Source organism: Mesoplodon bidens, assembly GCF_964165515.1.
Source record: "Mesoplodon bidens genome assembly, chromosome: 1".
Classification (NCBI taxonomy): Eukaryota; Metazoa; Chordata; class Mammalia; order Artiodactyla; family Ziphiidae; genus Mesoplodon; species Mesoplodon bidens.
In genome coordinates, this window is record NC_138176.1 from 168,184,077 (window position 1) to 168,200,750 (window position 16,674).

The 16,674-nt window shown below is 37.1% G+C and overlaps 1 protein-coding gene across 4 annotated transcripts in view; it reads right to left on the reverse strand.

The window, feature by feature from the left end:
* Positions 1-16,674, reverse strand: part of ADK (adenosine kinase) — a 509,588-nt gene that overhangs the window by 447,395 nt on the left and 45,519 nt on the right. The window lies entirely within an intron of this gene.

A 16,674-nucleotide genomic window follows, 5' to 3' on the forward strand; every position in this document is an offset into this window, starting at 1 on the left:
TTTTCTTTTGCGGTACGCGGGACTCTCACTGTTGTGGCCTCTCCCGTTGCGAAGCACAGGCTCCAGACGCTCAGGCTCAGCGGCCACGGCTCACGGGCCCAGCCGCTCTGCGGCATATGGGATCTTCCCGGACCGGGGCATGAACCTGCGTCCCCTGCATCGGCAGGCGAACTCTCAACCACTGTGCCACCAGGCAAGCCCCAAGCAACACACTTTTAAAACAAGTCTCCTTGTCTTCCATTTATCTACCAAGGATTAAATATCAAACATGGTTGTCACAGGAACACAAATCAAATCATTTATTTGAACTGAAAAATAAAGTCAGACTTCTTATATCATGAAAGTCAATCTGATTGTTTTGACAATGAAAGAACAGTTTTGCCAACAAGGTTCCAAGGCAGACAATGGCTTTAAACTGAATAAATGGCTTTGGTTAAAACATGTTTAAGGCACCTGATAAAAACATCGTATCAAAAAAATATCCTTTTGACATAGGTATACTGAAGTTAACAATATTTAGCTTTTCTCAATAGCTCCTGAACAATGCCTATAAGTAAAACGCTAATAGATATAATTACTACCTCATATAATTATATTAAGAAGACTTAATAAAGCCTTTTTTGGTATACATCCCGGAACTGCATGTCTCTAATGACTCTAATGACCCTGGCAAGTCAGGTGGTTTCTAGTCTTTGCTTTCAACGAACCTGAAGAAGGACTTAATCAAATTACCAGCTGACAGATAAATAAAAATAATTTTGATGATAAATCATTTGATGACAGAAGAGTTCAAATAACTGAGTGACAACTACTGAAACAAAACTGTGCATTACCATTCAATTAATTATGTAAACAAGTTGCTCAGAATTTACACCTCTTAAAGAAAAAAGTGGGAAATAAAATTGATGCTGACCATTGTCTTATTGCAGCATTGAGTATTATTTACCTATAAAAGGTTGAATTAATTGAAAAACAATGAAGATCAGCTTCACCCATCTCATTCAAACATGCATTTCCAATAACTTATTTCCTTGTTTAATAATGATTTAACATTTTAATACATTTATGTTGTTTTACTAACTATATGCTAATTACAATTTAAAAACTAGGAAATTTTTTTTAAACTTGACTTCACATATATATATGTTGCAGAGACATACAATAGGGTGATCAATATGCACGAAAGGCTTTCACGCATAAAAATATATTGCCTTCATAATGTATGCATAGTATATTACATGCAAAACATAATCCATGCATAAAAATACACCACATAAGGATAAAATCTGGTGGGGAAAAGTGTAATAGAGATATGAATTTAAACAGAGAAAGGAATATAAATTTTTTAAATGTTTAAAAAGAGGCTGTTTGTGTCTTTTTATAAATGAATAATGGTAGCTATCAAACCACAATGGTATTTAGCATCCACTAAGAGTGATTTATCAGTTTTATTTAACATTACAATATAAAAATCATAAATATTAACTTAATGAATGAGGAAGTACTTGTTCATCAAAACATTTTTATGGAAGTTAAAAAGTTTTCAACCAGTGGATTTGATGATATCTATGTCTTAGCAAGTGCCTGGTACATATAAAATAGGAACTCAATCAATGTTACTTTCCTTCTTTCTCTAGCTGGTTAGTAAAAGAGAAAGAACAAACATTTCTTGCCCTTAAGGACCTCACAATTCAGTAGACAAATCAGAATAAAAGTAACTGCTCATAGTGTGATAAGTATTACAATAAAGTTAAGTACAATTTATAATGTTTATTATAATAAAGAAAAGAGGGAGTAATAAGTCTCCTTCATAAGAGAGTCAAAAAATGGACAGCTTTTATCTGTTGCCCAACTTTCTCTTCTTCTTCTATTTCATCTCTTCTTTGCTCCTTCCCCATGAACAACCTTCCCTTTTAAAGTCTGAGGACAAGAATTTGAAGGGAATAGTGAAGGTGGCCCATAAAAAAGATCCATAGTATAGACAAGAAGCAGACTAGGATAGCCTAACTGTGATCAAATCACCCAAAGGGAAATTCTACTCTCCAGATTCACAGAGTACATATTCAGGTCCTCGACAATAAATTTGCAAGATACATTTTGCACTATCCTCCAGGCAAATTAATTCTCTAACCCCAAACTTCAAAATGTTCAGTCTTCCCATAGTATTTCTTTCTCTGATCTGATTTTCCCCTGCCCCAAACCAGGGAATTTTCCATTAGATCTCAATAACCTTTACATTTCTTCATCTTTGCTGCTTTTTATCAATTTTATCTTGCTTATCTCTTCTTTGACTCTTGCACCCTTCTTCTTAAGAACCTGACCTATACATATACTACCCAGAATCAGCCAGACTGCTAGGTTTGAGGACTAAAAGGACTGCCTCAAATTTATTTCAGAAGTAGGCAAGATATAAATTAGAATTATAAATGTAAAAGTAAATACACCATCAGGTCCATAATTCTTACTAATGAAATGGAGCTATTTCTCACTGAAACATTTAATGTTAATGTTTGTTTGTTAAATGTTTGCTTAAATGTGGGGCTATAATTATATGTAGTTCTTATTTTCATGTAATGTATGCTGTTCTGCCAACTTAACTGCTGTTGGCAGAAAAAAAAGATACACAGCCTTTTGAATCTATTACATTTAACTTATTCTCTGAGTATTCAGTTTTAAATTAATAAACGTCAAAAGGAAAATTCAACTTAGTAGGAAGTAGAAAGTAGAGCGCTATACTTCAACTTTCTACTACATCTTTTCCAAAATAATACAAAGCACAGATTATTTTTTAGTTGGGTTTTGTTTCCTAAAAACATGATTAAACAGATGTTCTGCTTTTATATCCATTTCTTGATTCAAACATGAACATAGTCCCTAAAAAAGCCAGAGAGAGCAAAATGGTATAGTGGTAGTTCTCAACCTTTTTTCTACCTGAATTTACCAGAGGGAAAAGAAACACACACCAATCAGCAGAAAATGAGGAAGCAGGAGAGAGCACAGGGAAGGGCCCTCTTTACCCTGCCTCTCCACAAAGAGAGCCTCTGAGTCAATGAAACTATATTAGATTGAAAGTCTAAGACCTGTGTCATTGTCCTGATTCTGCCATTAAGTAGACAAGCCATTTAATTTCTCTAAAGAGGATAAAACTACCTATGTGACAGGATTGCTATGTGGATCAAAAAAGATAATACTTCAGGGGGCTTCCCTGGTGGCGGTGCAGTGGTTAAGAATCTGTCTGCCAATGCAGGGGAAACGGGTTCGATCCCTGGTCTGGGAAGATCCCACGTGCCGTGGAGCAACTAAGTCCATGTGCCACAACTACTGAGCCCGTGTGCCACAACTACTGAAGCCCGCGCCCCTAGAGCCTGTGCTCCGCAAGAAGAGAAACCACTCCAATGAGAAACCCACGTACTGCAACGAAGAGTAGCCCCCACTCGTCACAACTAGAGAAAGACCCCGGGCGACAACGAAGAGCCAACACAGCCAAAGATAAATAAAATAAACAAATTAAAAAAAAAAAAGATAATACTTGAAAAGGGCCCAGCACATTATTTAACAGGTGTAAAGGCTCACCCCTCTCCCTTTCTTGGAATGCCTCCACCTCTACCAAATGAATAATTAAATTAGCTCAAAAATAGATTGGGGCGGGGTGTTGAAATGTTTCACTTGTTTTGAAACAACTGCACAACTACAAATTTCCATTAGGGAAACATCACACAGTTATATACAAGGATGTCAACTAGAGCATAATTTATGGAAAAGTAAAACTGTTAAACTCTTACACCATCCAAAAAGCACCCAACTGCATCAGTAAATTATAGTTCAACCATGGGGAAATGGTTCAACATTGTTTTTTAAAAAAAAAAAGGAGAGGGACTTTCCTAGTGGTCCAGTGGGTAAGACTCCGTGCTCCCAGGGCAGGGGGCCCAGGTTTGATCCCTGGTCGGGAAACTAGATCCTGCACACATGCTGCAACTAAGAGTTTGCATGCCGCAAGTAAGAAGTCTGCGTGCCACAACTAAAAAAAAAAAAGAAAAAGAAAATCCTGGAACTTCCCTGGTGGCGCAGTGGTTGAGAGTCCGCCTGCCGATGCAGGGGACATGGGTTCGTGCCCCGGTCCGGGAAGATCCCACATGCCGCGGAGCAGCTGGGTCCGTGAGCCATGGCCGCTGAGCCTGCGCGTCCGGAGCCTGTGCTCCGCAACGGGAGAGGCCACAACAGTGAGAGGCCCGCATACCGCCAAAAAAAAAAAAAAAAAGAATCCACCTGCCAATGCAAGGGACACGGGCTCGATCCCTGGTCCGGGAAGATCCCACATTCGGCAGAGCAACTAAGCCTGTGAGCCACAACTACTGAAGCCCGCAGCCTAGAGCCCGTGCTCCACAGCAAGAGAAGCCACTGCAATGAGAAGCCCGCGCACCGACGAAGAGTAGCCTCCACTCACTGAAACAAGAGAAAGCCCATGAGCAGCAACGAAGACCCAACGCAGCCAAAAATAATAAAATAAACAAATTTACAAAAAAAAAATCCCGCAGGCCACAACTAAGACCCAGCGCGGCCAGAATGAATGAATAAATGAATGAATGAATGATTTTTTTAAAAAAAAGAAAAAGATTGCAATATACTCCCAAAAAGAATTGGAAACATATATATCAAAATATTATATATCATTGCATATGATTTTTATTTTTTTCTTTTTGTTTTTAAAATGTACATAATAAGGATATTATTTTGAAATTAGAAAAACTATATTAAAAACAATTACATACAACACTTTAGAATGTGGTTATGATACTCATCCGGATACAGTTTCCACTTAAACTTTTCAACCAATGAACTTGTAAGCCTCCAAAGATTACATGAAAACTTTTCTTGTACAAAAAAATTTTAATAAATTTAATTTAAATACTGTATTATATAAATATTGACAGCAACAGGTGACAAGTAAGTAGGAAGAAGGGAAGTGGGAAGGGAGGGAGAAGGAGGGGGAGAGGGGACACAGGAGGAGGGGAGAGGAGAAGGAGGAGAAATACTTCCCTCAACCCTGTCTGAGCTATTTAAGGAAGACACTCTTGAAGCAAAGAAAGAATAAAATCCAATAATGGCATTCCTACCATGGGCAATGGGAAAATGGTATTATTATTTAGGTTTATAATTAAGTATCAGAACACATAAATAAAATGTATTAATATATTATAGATAACTATTGAGATATGCTAGAACAACAGTAGTGTACAACTAACAGTAATAAAACAAAGTTTGGCCTTTTGTAAGAGAATGAAACAGACACTATTTATTCAAATGTGTTCTTTCCCTGAAGATAAGCATAACTTAGAATTTCAGGCTCAGAAAGGTCCTTGAAGAGACTGTGAAGTCCAGAACAGCCCAGTCATAAATGAAATGCCCTACCAATGTCACAGATAGTAATGTCAAGCTAAGACTTGCTATATAGCAGGATGATAATAAAATATTCCATAAATACTTGCAACTAAGATTGCCCTGTGAGAATTAAATGAGTAAAATTCTAGAAATCTACAAATATTACCATATAAACCAAAGAACCCTAATGGTTCCTGTTAAGTTTTATAAAGTTGACAGAATTAATCATACAGATAGTGTGGATATAGTGAGATTTTAAACAACGTAACATGTTTAAATGGCTCTTGCAATTGTAAAATAAAAGTTGATTCAAACATACTAGAGGGACTTCCCTGGTGGTCCAGTGGATAAGACTCCACACTCCCAATGCAGGGGCCCTGGTCTGATCCCTGATAGGGGAGCTAGATCCTGCATGCGTGCTACAACTAAGAGGTTGCATGGTGCAACTAACAAGTTCACATGCCACAACTAAAGATCCCACATGCCGCAACGAAGATCCCGCATGGTGCAACTAAGACCCAGTGCAGCCAAAATAAATAAATATTTTTTATAAAAACATATTAGAGGGAATTCCCTGGCAGTCCAGTGGTTAGGACTCTGTGCTTTCACTGCCTGGGGGCCAGGTTCAATCCGTGGTCAGGGAACTAAGATCCCGCAAGGTGCGCGGTGCGGCCAAAAAAAAAGCAAATTAAAAAAAAAAAACATATTAGAAAGCACAGAGAACTATATTCAATATCTTGTGATAAACCATAATGGAAAAGAATATTAAAAAAGGAAGGTATATATATGTATAACTGAATCACTTTACTGTACAACAGTAATTAACACAACATTGTAAATCAACTATACTTCAATTTAAAAAAATACAGAAAAAAACAGAAAGGAAGAAGAAGGAGATCAAAAGTGTTAATCCACTAATCTTTCAGCTTTCACTAAAGCTGAAATTTAAGAGGCTTATAAAGAAACAGATTAAGAGTAAACCATGGGGGGCTTCCCTCGGGGGCTTCCCTCGGGGGCTTCCCTCATAGCACACTGGTTAAGAATCCGCCTGCCAATGCAGGGGACATGGGTTCGAGCTCTGGTCCAGGAAGATCCCACATGCCGTGGAGCAACTAGGCCTGTGCGCCACAACCACTGAGCCTGTGCTCTAGAGCCTGCGAGCCACAGTTACTGAAGCCTGTGCACCTAGAGCCCATGCTCCGCAACAAGAGAAGCCACCGCAATGAGAAGCCCACGCACCGCAACTAAAGAAAGCCCTTGGGAAGCAACAAAGACCCAAGGCAGCCAAAAATTAATTAACTAATTAATTACTTTTTTAAAAAGAGTAAACCATGGGGTTTGAATGCAAATAACAGCAATAAGTTACAAGGTTTATGAAAATAATATTTTAAATTCTTATTAAAAAACTAGATGAGGGGGCTTCCCTGGTGGCGCAGTGGTTGAGAGTCCGCCTGCCGATGCAGGGGACACAGGCTCGTGCCCCGGTCTGGGAAGATCCCACATGCTGCGGAGCGGCTGGGCCCGTGAGCCATGGCCGCTGAGCCTGCACGTCCAGAGCCTGTGCTCCGCAACGGGAGAGGCCACAACAGTGAGAGTCCCACGTACCGCAAAAAAAAAAAAAAAAAAAAAAAAGACTGCAGCTTCCATCTAGGGAAAATTACACTATTATTCTCTCTCAAGTCACTCGCAATAGGGCAAACAGCTGCCACGTTTTTAGGACACTCTGAGATTTATGAAGTGAGGCCCTCACTCCAACAGCACTTCAGAAACTGAGGCCAGCCAACAGTATCAACGAGCTTGGAGGCCACAGTTGAGCCTTGAAATGATTGCCACCCTGGCCAACAGACTGACTACAACTTTATCAGAGACCCTAAGCCAGAACCACCCAGCGATGCCACACTCTCAAATTCCTGACCCTCAGAAACTGTGTGAAAGACTAAATGTTTGTTACTTTAAGCAGCCAAGTTTTGTGGTTACGTATTACATAGCAATAGATAACTATTATTACATAGCAACAGATAACTTCATTAAACCTTTGAGAAAAAAAACTCATAAAAGCAATTAAGGATTGTTACAAAAATATTAAATTGTATAATAGAATTTTGAAATAAAAGTACCCACCCTAGCCAACCCACCCTCCCATGACCGCTGGAGTTTAGAACATATCCTTCCAGACTTTTTCTTATTCCTTTGCAAATAAACAGAATAAGCTTTTTTAATGTCTTACCCTTAAATAAGAACAGACAGCCAAAGATCACCTAATATTGGAGGAAAGTCTCCACCATGAAGGAGAAAGGCCACAATAAACAACCAGAAAAGAGCAATCCACAGGGAACAAAGATAAAGCAGGAAAGAAAAGACATTCAAAAACCAAACAAAACCAACTCTAATTAATACACTTAGACAGATAAGGGGAAAAAATGCATACGTAACACAAGAACAAAATGTTACATAATGATAATTTACTAATACCAAGGTCAAAAAAAAAAATTCTAAAAGCTTCTATAGAGAAAAAACTGGTGATATAAAGAGATCTATTAGATGCTGGAAGACAATGGCACATGCCTTCAAAATTCTCAAAGAAAACTCTATACTAACCAATCAATAAGACGTGAGGGGAAAAAAATTTAAAAGATCATCAGACATATACAAAGATTCAAAAAATTACCTTACATATGCTTATGCACTCTTTCTCTGATGGATATGCTATACACACACACACACATACACCCACAGAAAACCAATAAAGAAGATATGAGATAAAGGAAGACTGCTGTTTAAAAGGAAAAGAAAGGAAAAGAAAAAAAAAGACAAGTCTAGCAACACAACCAGTTCAGTTTGGAGCACAAAGATGGAGAAATGAAGAAGGGAGGTCACCAGAGGAAAAGAGGTTGATAGACTTACTGATTCTGAGGAGGAGGGGTAGAGGGGAGAATGCTTATTAGGCACATGACAGATTTAATAGACTGGCTATTGAAAATTTGAATAAGTGTATAGAAAATAGTGCAAATGAACACAAGATGCAATAAGTCACTGAAAGAAAGAAGAAGTTTTATAAGTAATCAAAGTGTACAATTCTGTTCACAATGATTACTGATCTGGTTTTTTAAATTTTATTTATTTTATTAATTAATTTTTTATTGGCATAGAGTTGATTTACAGTGTTGTGTTATTTTCCACTGTACAGCAAAGTGAGTCAGTTATACATATATATATATATATATATCTCCACTCTTTTTCAGATTCTATTACAATATAGGTCATTACAGAGTACTAAGTAGAATTCCCTATGCTATACAGTAGATTCTTACTAGTTATCTATTTTATATATAGTAGTGTATATATGTCAATCCCAATCTCCCAATTTATCCCTTCCCCCACCCCTTTCCCCCTTGGTAACCATAGTTTGTTTTCTACATCTGTGACTCAATTTCTGTTTTGTAAATAGGTTCATTTGTACCATTTTTTATATTTGTTTTAATGTAATATAACAAAATGGGGAAGATGAAGAAGAGGAAATGGTGTGAGTGAAAGAGAGCTAAATCCTTAGGTATCATAACAGAGACTATATATAATATCGAAATAGCTAGAGAGATAGACCTCAGAAAGCCCTAAGCTTAGGACGGCTAGGTGGATGGGTATTCATGAAACATTAACCTCCAATTCACCTATTCTCCCAGTAAGCATTCAGGAATGCACAGGGGTTCTGACAAGTAACTAGAACCTGGTTAGCAAGGACAAAAGTAATCAGAGACCCTCCAACAATTAAAAAAAAAAAAAACAATCAAGGGAGTATATAAATCCTGTTGAGAATTGCAAAAGCAAAGTTCTCAGAAGGTCAGAGGGAATCCTCTCCACCATCACCCAGTAACAAGATTTGGTCATCTATTCTCCCCAGTGACTTGAAGACCAAGTGTGCCCCTCCACACAGTGCTATTGTATCCTCTATTCTGGAATCCTTCCTAATGGAATCATGTTCTTGTATCCTTTCCTTACATTAAAGGAACTTTTGTCCTTTGCCTCTCCAATCAATGACCCTTATGAAAAATCACACAAACACTAGCATATTGTTTAGAAATAGGCAGATACCAGGAAAAAACAGCTAATAGAATTTAAAATCTTCTGGAAAAACAGCACTTATGCAGAATGGGGTAAAAGCAAGGGGAAAGATGGAAGATGCGGCAAAGAACTGATTTTTTCCTTAAAAACCTTCAGTACTAGCTTACTTTTTAACTAGTACTAGTTTTACAATAATTATTTTTTTAATTGAAAAGGCCAAGTACTTTTTAAAAAAAAATCAGAATCACAAAAACAAATACTTTATAAGAATTTTAACAGTTAATTCATTTTTATAGTGTAAGATAATAATAAGTATATATTTAATTCATTTGTTATAGTACCTAGCAAATTATTCCTGGATAATTTATTTTTATACAGTGCAAATATAAAACACTCATCCAAACATGGTCTAAAACGTAAGTTAAAAATAGTCTGTTGAAATGATAAGGAACACTTTCAAGTGTATTTTGGAAGAAATGGTCAGGAATATAAGAAAGAGAATGCTCTACTTTTTTTTTTTTTTTTTTTTTTTTGCTGTACGCGGGCCTCTCACTGCTGTGGCCTCTCCCGTTGCGGAGCACAGGCTCCGGACACACAGGCTCCGCGGCCATGGCTCGCGGGCCCAGCCGCTCCTCGGCATGTGGGATCTTCCGGGATAGGGGCACGAACCCGTGTCCCCTGCATCGGCAGGTGGACTCTCAACCACTGCGCCACCAGGGAAGCCCAAGAGAATGCTCTACTTTTTATGATTAGAGTTCAAAAACGTGCCTTTTATCTCCAAGTACTGATTTCAAAAGTCAGTTTTACTGATTAAAACCCTCATAAAATAAAAAAAAATAAGACTTTAGCTGGCCATTTAGGATCAGCTGCTAGTGAAACAAAGAAGCTATTTGAGTTCCCAATAGTGTCAGCACACAGCTGCCACATCATAATCACTCTGATCATATTTGTATGAACCTTTAAAAACATAGTGTACAGTGAAAAAAAAAAGCTAATTTCCTAAGACTACACAGAATATTATCCCATAAACACAAACATATACAATATCTCTCTGGGTTATACGTAGATGTCTGGGGCATGTTCATCAAAACAGTTTAACACTGGTTACACGTCATAAAATTTCAATTTTTTAAATTTCTCTTTGTACTTTTATATGCTATTAGAATTTTAAAACAGTGACAATCAATTAGTTGATTTCCTGGACAAAACATCTCACACTAAGCAAACAAAGGAGTTCTAACTTTAAACGCATAAATTCATGTCAATTGATTCTATTTTGTTTTATTTATAAAGCTTTCCTGACGTGTAACTGACATACAATACATCTTACATATTTGAAGTATACAATTTGATAAGTTTTGATACATGTATATGCTCATGAAATCATTATACAATCAAAGTAATGAACACACTCCTAAAATCTCCGTCCTGTCTCTCTGTAATCTCTCCTTCCCGCCTTGTAATCTCTCCTTCCTGCCCTCCACCACACCCTGGCACATGCACAGGAAACCAATGATCTGCTTTCTGTCACTATAAATTGAATTCCCTACAATCTCAATATAAATGGAATGATACAGTATGTATTCTTTTTTGTCTGGCTTTTTTCAATGAACACAATTATTCTGAGTTTCATCCAAACAATGCTCTGTTCCTTTTTTATTTCTGACTAAAATTCTAATGTATGGGTAAACAATCTGTTTAATGATTCACCTGTTGACAGACATTTAGATAACTTTCAGGTTCTAGCTATTAAAAACAAAAATCACCATAACATTAGTGAACACATCTTTGTATGGACACACGTTTTCACTTCTCTTGGGTAAATACAATGAAATGGTTGGATCAAATAGATGTGTGTTTAACTTTTTAAACTGAAATTCAGTGCAGCATTTTAACTCCCCATGAGAAGAAAGTTGTAGTTGCTCCATTATCTAGCCAACATTTGGTATGCTCTGTTTTAAAATTTTAGCCATTCTAACAAATGTGTGGTAGTACTTCACTGTATCTTTAATTTACATTTCCCTAATAATGAAAGAGACTGAGTACCTTTCCATGTGGTTATTTGCCATCCATATATCTTTGGTGAATGTTCAAATCCCTTGCCCATTTTTTTATTGGGTTGTTTCTTTTCTGATTGAGTTTTGAGAGTTCATTATGTATTCTGACCGGTAGTCCTTTATCAGACATATGCTTTGCAAAGATTTTCTCCAAACCTGTGGTTTGTCCTTTAATTCTTATAACAGTATCTTTCCAATAGTAAAAATTTTCATTTTGAAAAGGTCCAGCTTATCAATTTTTCTTTTATAGGACATACTTCTGGTGTTCTATATTTAAGAAATTCTGGTTTAAACCAGTCACAAAGATTTTCTCCTATATTATCATCCAGAAGTGTTATACTTTTAGGCTTGACATTTAGTTCTATCAGTTAATTTTGTATATGGTACAAAATACAGATCCAAATTCATTTTTATGCATGTTGATATCCAATTGTTCCAGCACTATTTGTTGAAAAGATAATCCTTTCTCCACTGAACTGCCTTGCACCTTTGTCAAAAATCAGTCGCCCAGGGACTTGCCTAGTGGCACAGTGGTTAAGAATCCGCCTGCCAAAGCGGGACACGGGTTCGAGCGCTGGTCCAGGAAGATCCCACATGACGCTGAGCAACTAAGCCCTTGCGCCACAACTAATGAGCCTGCGCTCTAGAGCCTGCAAGCCACAACTACTGAGCCTGTGTGCCACAACAACTGAAGCCTGTGCTCCGCAACGAGAAGCCACGGCAATAAGAAGCCCATGCACCGCAGCGAGGAGTAGCCCCCCCTCGCTGTGACTAGAGAAAGCCCACGCGCAGCAACAAAGATACAACGTAGCCAAAAATTAATTAATTAATTAATTAATTTGAAAAAAATCAGTTGTCCATTTCTGTGTGGGTCTATTTCTGGACTTTCTATTCTATGCCATCAAACTTTACACTGATATCGCTGTTTTGATTACTGTAGCTTTATAATAATTCTAGAAATCAGGTAGTAGCTTTTTTTGTAGATTCCATCAGTTATTCTACATAAATGATCATGCCTTTTGGAAATAAAAAGTTTATTCCTTCCTTTGCAACCTGGATGTCTTTTACTTCTTCTTGCCTGATTGTCCTGAACAGAATCTTCAGTACCACTGTATACATTTTGAAGTGGTGAGAGCAGACATCCTTGAATTGTTTCTGATCTTAGGGGGAAGCATGCAGACTTTCACCATTAGGAATTATGTTATTAGTAGGCTTTTCCCTAACCTAAATTTTATGAGGTTAAAGGAGTTCCCTTCTATTCTAAGAATGCTATAAAAAACTTTATCAAGAATAGATAGTAGGGCTTCCCTGGTGGCGCAGTGGTTGAGAGTCCACCTGCCGATGCAGGGGACACGGGTTCGTGCCCCGGTCTGGGAGGATCCCGCATGCCGCCAAGCGGCTGGGCCCGTGAGCCATGGCCGCTAGGCCTGCGTGTCTGGAGCCTGTGCTCTGCAGCGGGAGGGGCCACAACGGTGAGAGGCCCGTGTACCGCAAAAAAAAAAAAGAATAGATAGTAGTTTTGGCAAATGGTTTTTCTATCTATTGAGATGACAATGTGATTTTTCTTTCTTTAGTTTGTTAATAGAGTTAAGTGCTCTAATTACATTCCAAATGTTACACCTACTCTACATTCTTAGTATACTATTTAATTCTGAAAAAAGGGATAAATACAGTGATACTAGTATTAAGTATGTTTAGTGATTTTCAATCTTCACTACCACTTTGTATTCAAAGTTGGTAAGACAATTATAGATAGCTAACAGAATGAAAACATATCAATCTTTATTAAAATAAAAAATATAGTTAAACAGAAGTTAGAAAGTAGAAAGTTAAAAGAGTAGAAGTTAGAGTCAGGAGTTAAAGTAGAATGTTAACAGGACTTAAAAGGAGTGAAGTAGCAGATGGAAGAATAGAGGCACTTCTAATTCTATATAATGAGAAGTCTAAAGATTCTATTGAAAGTTGATACAAGAAAATATTTTAATGTGTGAATATTATATCATTTAAAAGTACAAGGTAATCAGAAGTAAAACCATTAACATAATTGTATGCAGGAGTGTTTCTGATTAGCAAAGTAGATTTTATTTATTTATTTATTTATTTACTTACTTACTTACTTATTATTTTTTTATTTTTTTTATTTTTTTATTTTTTTATTCATTCATTCATTCATTCATTCATTCATTTATTGCGGTACGTGGGCCTCTCACTGTCGTGGCCTCTCCCGTTGCGGAGCACAGGCTCCGGAGGCGCAGGCTCAGCGGCCATGGCTCACGGGCCCAGCCGCTCCGCGGCATGTGGGATCTTCCCAGACCGGGGCACAAACCCGTGTCCCCTGCATTGGCAGGCGGACTCTCAACCACTGCACCACCAGGGAAGCCCACAAAGTATATTTTAAAAATTTGTATCTGAATTTCTTAGGATAAGACACATTCTCCAGTTTGTCCCTGGCACCTCAACCTATTTCCTATTATATTACAATAGGGCAAATTTACACATTTATAAATTCTTGCCCGATCCTTTGATACTTGAATTTAAACAGATAAAGAGTTATAAAGATAATCTCCAAGACATTAAAAAACAGAATTTGTTAAAAATGGTTATCCCCCCAAATCAGTTGTATTTCTATGTATTAGCATGAACAATCCAAAAATGAAATTAAGAAAACAATTCCATTTACAGTAGCATCAAAAATAATGAAATACTTAGGATTAAATTTAACCAAGGAAATGCGAGACTTCTAAACTTAAAACTACTGAACACTGTTGAAACAACTTAAAGAAAGACATCTCCTGTTCATGAATTGGAAGACTTAATATTGTTAAAATGCTTCTATAACTGATCTACAGATTCAGTGCAATCCCATTCCAAATTCCAACTGCCTTTTTTACAGGAATGGACAAGCTGATCCTAAAATTAACATGGAATTGCAAGGGACTCTGAATAGCCAAAACAACCTTAAAAGACAACAACAAAGTTGGAGGGCTCACACTTACTGACTTCAAAACTTACTACAAACTAACTACAAATCTACAGTAATCAAAACAGTGTAGTACTGGAATAAGGACAAGCATACAGACTTATGGAATAGAACTGAGAAGCCAGAAATTAACCCAAACACCTATGGTCAACGGATTTTTAAGATGGCCAAGAACACTCAATGGGGAAAAGAAAACTCTCGTCAACAAATGATGCGGGGACAACTAGACTTCCACAAAAATGAAGTGCAAAAAAATGAAGTGAACCCTTACCACACATCTGATACAAAAATTAACTCAAAATGGATCAAAGCCCTAAATTTAAGAGCTAAAACTAAAACTCCTAGAAGAAAACATAGGCATAAATCATTGTGACCTTAGATTTAGCAACAGATTTTCAGATATGACAGCAAAAGCACAGCAACAAAAGAAAAAATAAACTGGACTTCATCAAAATTTAAAACTTACACATTAAAGGATACTCTCAAGAAAGTCAAAATAACCCACAGAATAGGAGAAATTGTTTGCAAATCATATATCTATTAAGGGTCTAGTATTAAGAATATATAAAGAATTCTTACAACCACAACAAAAAAAAATTAAAAAATGGGTGAAGAACACACATTTTTCCAAAGATATACAAATGGCCAATAAGCACATGAAAAGATGCTCAGCATCATTAGTAATTAGAAAAATGTAAATCAAAACCACAATATTACTTTACACCCACTAGGATGGCTATAATTTTATTTTTTCTCCTTTTTTTTTCCTCGCCATGCCACGTGGCATGTGGGATCTTAGTTCCCCAACCAGGGATCGAACCCATGACCCCTGCAATGAAAGCACAGAGTCTTAACCACTGGACCACCAGGGAAGTCCCAGGATGGCTATAATTTTAAAAAGGGAAAAGACCACGTTTTGGTGAGGATATGCTTCTTTAAAAAGCTAAACACAGAATTACCATCTGACTTAGCAATTCCACTCCAATATATATACCAAAAGAAATGAAAATATATACCCATGCAAAAACTTGTACATGAACGTTCACAGCAGCTTTCTTCATAATAGCCAAAAACCAAAACAATCCAAGTATCCACCAAACAATGGCTCCACCAACTGATGAATGCACAAACGAACTGTGGTGTATACAAACAATGGAGTATTATTCTGCCTTAAAAGGAATGAAGTACTGATACATGCTACAACATGGATTAGACAGGGCAGGAAGAATATGTAGGACACCATGTATCCATTCAAACATCCATCCACCATTCAAACACCATGTATCTCCACTATTTCCCCCTAATAATAACTTCTGATGATACATAGAAGAGCACTGAAAAACATCATGTTAAGTAAAATAAGCCAGACACAAAAGGCCACATATTGTATGTCTCCACTTATATGAAATAAAATATCCAGAATAGGCAAATCCATGGAGACGAAAACAGACTGGTAGCTCCCAGAAGATTGGGGAGAGGTGGGGAGGGCAGGTGGGAATACTGAAATGACCACTTAACGGCTACAAGTTTCTTTTTGGGGTGATGAAATGTCCTGGAGTTAAGATAGTGGTGACGGTTGTACAACACTGCAAATGTCCTAGCAGTCACTGAATCATACACTCTAAAATAGTTAAAATTATGATTTAATTTTAAGTAAATTTTATCTCCATAATATTTTTTTAAAAGTGGTTGCCCCTGGGCAAAGAACTTGGGGTGTTCAAGGGGAAGGGGATCTTAATTTCTCATTATTAAATATTTTTTGTATTTTTTTCCTTGCACCAAATCATCACAGACAGATAAATAAACACAAAATGATTTCTCAGCTAAATTAACAACATCAAAAGTTATTATTAGGGGGAAATAGTGGAGATTCATGGTGTTTGAATTAAGTCCTACATATTCTTCTTGCCCTCTCTAATCCTATTCCTTCTCCCATATGTTATGGCACCACTATAGATTTAGTTCATTGACAGTAATTTTAAAATGTGGAAATTAAATCATTAGGTAATTCACATACTTCTTCCTTGCAAAGAGTAAAAAAATAAATTTCAAGTGAAAGTAGCAACAGGAATGAACAAATGTACCTAAGTTTTCCCAGGGAAGACTGCGGTCAATTACTCAATAAATAATAATGGTGCACTTGCTATTATCAGATTTAAATTTCCTGAACTTTCCTCCAATTGAAGATGTTAAACAGTA